This window comes from Varroa jacobsoni, unplaced genomic scaffold (genome assembly GCF_002532875.2).
Source record: "Varroa jacobsoni isolate VJ856 unplaced genomic scaffold, vjacob_1.0 scaffold_535, whole genome shotgun sequence".
In the NCBI taxonomy this organism is placed as follows: domain Eukaryota; kingdom Metazoa; phylum Arthropoda; class Arachnida; order Mesostigmata; family Varroidae; genus Varroa; species Varroa jacobsoni.
The window spans coordinates 645-5,597 of NW_019213437.1; the positions used below are offsets into that span (position 1 = coordinate 645).

At 42.1% G+C, this 4,953-nt stretch overlaps 2 long non-coding RNA genes across 7 annotated transcripts in view; one reads left to right on the forward strand and one right to left on the reverse strand.

Annotated features, from left to right (window-relative positions):
- Positions 1–1,617: 1,617 nt before the first annotated feature.
- The window catches only part of LOC111261233 (uncharacterized), a 10,877-nt gene continuing 7,541 nt past the window's right edge, over positions 1,618–4,953 (reverse strand). For 4 of the 6 annotated variants that reach the window (XR_015311408.1, XR_015311410.1, XR_015311407.1 and 1 more), the window contains 2 exons: positions 4,617–4,720; positions 1,618–1,921 (listed from right to left, as the gene is read on the reverse strand). This is a non-coding gene — a long non-coding RNA (uncharacterized LOC111261233). The remainder of the gene's footprint in view (positions 1,922–4,616; positions 4,721–4,953) is intronic. The other 2 variants (XR_015311411.1, XR_002680862.2) reach the window with 1 other exon arrangement.
- The window catches only part of LOC111261235 (uncharacterized), a 6,336-nt gene continuing 3,718 nt past the window's right edge, over positions 2,336–4,953 (forward strand). The window contains exons 1-2 of the long non-coding RNA XR_002680864.2: positions 2,336–3,461; positions 3,575–3,816. This is a non-coding gene — a long non-coding RNA (uncharacterized LOC111261235). The remainder of the gene's footprint in view (positions 3,462–3,574; positions 3,817–4,953) is intronic.

The window sequence follows — 4,953 nt, forward strand, 5'->3', positions numbered from 1 at the left end:
ATATGAATGTACCCGTGGATGAAGCTACAGCACCATCGCATAATATTCATGACGACAGTATGTCGGTATGTATATTTAAATTATCATCTATATTAGTGCATTTCCATTTGACGGAAAAACAGTGGGTCACTTTACCGCAAATTGGCTCAGCGACACAATGATGTGATATGCTAATCAGCGATATTGACTTTAAGATGGCAAAGACCAACCTTAAAATGCGCCCGGACACGTCCGAACATGTACGGGCACAAAATGAAATATGGGTAGGGCAGTTGATTAAATTTTTTTGAGTAGTTCTTCCTGCGTTCCTGTTTCTAGGAATCAGCTCTTTTGCTCTGGAATAGCAAAGCCAGTAACACGACCTTACAGATAAAATAACAAGGAGAGAGAGAGACAGTGAAAGAAAGACAGATCTAAGCTGACGGACAGTAGACGGTCGGTCGCGGCATCGGCGTCGACAAGAAATTTTTCTCGAGTATCTCGATCATCGTACAGTGAGGTTTTAATCCGAAAATCACACGAAGACATGCTTCGGGTCACGCTGCTAGAGAAATCTGACTGGCGAAAATAATTTTGGGCAACCCTCGCTAGCGTCGTCGTCTCCGCCACCCCTGCCATCGCGTTCCACTTTGTCCACTTACATGCACATACACGTACAATATTTACTAGCTCGCCATACAGCTGCAGTTGTTATCTGTTTTGCAAAAGAGAGTGATGCCGTTTCTATTCTCAATTGTCAGATCTAGCCGCGTAACGATGCCATTGGCGGCGGGGCGCCGATATTGGCCATGTAGATTCTATTTGCAATACTGCTCACGTATACACAAGTACATGGCAGGCCACACCGAATGTTATCGTAGGCCTATGAACAGCAGCGTATAATCGGAGCCATATTTAGAACCGATCTGATTAGTCATATTCTTTAGACGCTGCACACGTGCAAATGTACCTACATATGAGAGCACGCGTGACCAAGGCGTAATGTATTACATGTGCCCCTTAAAGCACGAATCACGCGGGCAGACGTCTTTTTCCCAGCGAAATTCTGCGAAGAACACGCTTCAGAGTTAAAGGACAATTCAAGTGAATGCTTTCAAACATTTATCTTAATATCGATTACTTTAATGAGAAATGGCCGTCGGAACGCAAATACCAATCTACACCGCACTAATAATATGTTCACGTAGCCATTATATATTTTCCATAGATATTGGTACAATTTACCGAACTTAGATCTCTCGTTAGTGTTCTATAGAAGAATGGAAGTACTATACTGGTCCGCATTAGCCTGTCTAGGGCTATTCAAATGTCACACTTTATTAGCCTTAGTAGATAAAGTTAGGCGGATATTTGTATTAAGTTTTCTGCTATCTAAGATTATAAACTGGGCGAATGTTTCTAGGTAGAAGGTAAGGGTATCGTCTAGTGGCTCGGTGAGATTGTCCGTTTCCGGGGTGATAGCGCTGCTTTAAGACAAGTAACAATTACAAAACAGGAGTCGTTAGCGATGATAAGGACGAAAATCAAAAAGTTGAAAACCACAAAGGACCTTTGAATCAAGTGCTACATTAATATGTATAAAATTTTAATAACCTTCTAATAAAGGTTACGACAAGATTAGATGCTTATGTTATCCTTTATTATAAATATATTACACAATACTGGAACATTAACCGCATATACGACGCCATTTAGTAGGCTACTATGTGGTAATTTTCCGGTCACGTGTGATATTTGCATACCACGTTAAACTTCTATTTCATTACCAAGAGTAAGCTTTTATGCCATACTTTTGGTTAGTTTTGTATTGGGCGCTTGTTCAGCCCGCAATTACAAATGGGAAAATATATCCCTATAATTGAGTTCTATGTAACCATAGCTTTATTCGTTCTGTTGCTTGTCTAGCTTCCTCACCCATCACCTGGAATCATAAAAGAATCGGTATTGTCATATTTGTCAGAAATATGTGCTTATATTATTTAACAGAAAGATTTAATCTTTATTAATTCAATGGCTCGCGTAAGTCGAATGTAAGTAACGGGAGCGCATAAAACCTCCTCCGTAGCTAATCTATTGCCTCTACGCTTGTCAAAGCGGCAGTGATCTCTAATGATTGCGGAGCGTGCCACCAGTGGGCACTGCGTCCCATTGCCTCCATGACCTACCCTTGCCAGTATTCTACAATAATTTCAAATACGTTTGGTATTTTTTAATGCAGTTATAAGATGAAGAAGATATAGACAATTATTTAGGCATTGTTAACTATAGAGATATGCAGAAAATTGCCGCCTCGCAATAAACACTCTTGTTCACAAAAAATTGGTTTTTCAGTGACCTTTTAATCGCGACCGTGGAAAAAAGGATGGGCCGGAAAATTCTCTTCGGATAATTTGCGTCGTCTGCTTGTTTCTTGATCTAATGAGCGCGTCGAGGTGTTTATCTGTCGAGCACGCATACACTCATCAGTGTTTTATGTTTCATTAGGTCGTGTCAGTTGCCTGATATTAGCTTCGTAAGCATGAAGACGACTATTTTTGTCAACAAAACAATCAGAATCAAGAAGCTTACTTGCTATTGGAGATTTGTAGTCTGTATCGGGCCGCTTGCCCAATGTGATCGATACCAATGACGATGTTTTGGAGTGCATGTGTGTATGTGAATGCAGTGTTAGTACTCCAGCCGCTTTCCTTCCAGCCGCTAACGGCGTAGTTGTTATCGCTTTTGTTGAGGCCGGAAGGAAGAGCTAACCGAGATTGACTACCAGTGCTGCTGTAGATGCTGCTACGTGGCACCGTCCCGTCGAAGGCGCTTCGATCAAATAGATCTCGACGAGTCAGTCGATCAAAGGGGTCACCCATCCCGACGCTGCTGCTGACAAAAGCTGCTGCTTTCAATTGCATCCTGCCCGTCGTACAACGTAAGAAAAGGATAAATAACGGCTAGATGAAGAAGGTAGCCGTAGACTGCTGTCAGTAGTCGGTAGTCGCCCGTCGTTTCATCCGCTCTACGTGCATAGATCAGCCCCGTCACGGGAACCGAGCGCAAAGCACTCAACAAGCGACCTAAAAGCTGCGCGCGAGTACCTTTGCCTTACTTCGATCACAGGCACTAACATGACTTGACGGTACCGAAACCGCTACAGTCCTCAAAGTGGTTGTCTATGCCAACAGAGTGCGAAAAGACCCCAAAGACTTGTTTTGATTGAACCCGCCCCAATATTTGCTTGAGCCCGTGATTCAGTAGTGGTAGGAATAGAAGTAACAACGGTTACAGAAATAGTAGCAGTCATTGCATCAGCAACAGTGATACGAGGCAAACCAAAAAAATGATCGCGCAAATACAAGCGGTTCAACCGACTGGATGATTAAGATCACCGGTAGAATACGAAACGGTATAGAAAAAGATATAGGACGATATACGATCACGGAGCGATTCGTAGATGTGCAGCCGCTGCAAGTAAGGTAAGCTTGATTTGACTTGGAAAGATTAGCGCCACGAAAACGGTTTACCAGTATCATTTAGTCAAACTGGCAAATGTATAATATCCTGATCTTCCTCTCTGGTAACTTTTCAGCCAATCTAACCCGACATCGCTCAGTATCCAAGCGATAAATAAGGCCACTAACGTGTAGCGTGTAGCACTGCGACCATATCCATAAGTGATAGACGAGTGTTGCCTCTGTATAGCAACAAGAGGGAAGCTAGAAGTCTTCTGGAAGAACTAGGATAACATTTTCCCGTGGGCGAACTTTCTCTCTGTCTTTCACTTGTTTTATATTTTTTTCACTACCGCCGACTTCTCGACGGAAGACACAGGTCAGTTGAACTAAGCCGCTAGCGATTCGTTTCGCCGCAAACGCCATCGATGCTTGAGCGGGTCGACCGCTGTTAGTTGTTGGAAGCTCGACCGGTCCCAACAAAGACAAAGGACACGGTTGCCTATTTATCCATTGGCCCTTTGGCCTGTTAGTCCTGCGTGTGTTCTTCTTCGATCGCGGTGTCTTACTATTTTTTTTATCATTCCCGTGTTCTTTCTAGCATTCTTCATCTTATAAACCTTTTCCTTACGGCTGAGAGCTGTAAGCGCATTCATATGGCGTTGTAGTTTCCTTTCCGTAACCGACCCATGACAACGGTCCTTGCTACCAGATTTCGACCATGATCTTTCACTGTGTCCCTTTCTTCTGTGGTGAGTGAGCAGCATATCTGACGGCGTGGAACGCTTCGGAACGTCAGCTGAAGCTCGCGCGTGGATGTGGTGCTCTACCGGGCGTGTAGTACTTGCGGACCCTGGAGTAGAGGGACCCTGAAGGATAGGGCGTTGTTCATATAGATCGAAAACGAACAGGGAAGGAAGACAGCTCTTGCCTAGAAGCCGGCACAGCTGACAATAATAATATGATACATATGTAGTAACTAGGCTATAAGGATTGATATAAGAATGGCGGCCAGCTTGCTATTTTATTATTAGGTGATAACTGTCATTAATTATCACATTAAAAATAATTCTAAGAAATTAATTTGAGACAAAATTGCTAACAATTTTGAATTTGTTATATAAAAAAAAAGGAGCTAGTTTCTTAGCGGAATAAGTTGTTTAGGTTTCCTACACTAACCTTGAAGTTATTTATCTGGTGGTTTTTGGTTGGTCCTGTGTAATATATTTTACTTGCGACTGATCTATCCACTAGATGTATATCAGACCAGCATTTTGTTACCACTGAAATCATATATTGATAACACGTCAGTGAATGCTATCTAGCCTATATTAACTATAACGAGTAGATAGATATATTTTATTAATCCTTTGCGTGGGCACGCAGACATGTTATTGAGGTAAACGTTCAGTTGATCTTTGACCATAGTTATAATAAGTATTCAAAGGGTTTTTTAATATTTATCTGTAAAGTATGACTACAATTTAACTAAAGGATCTCTCTTTTTCTGCATATA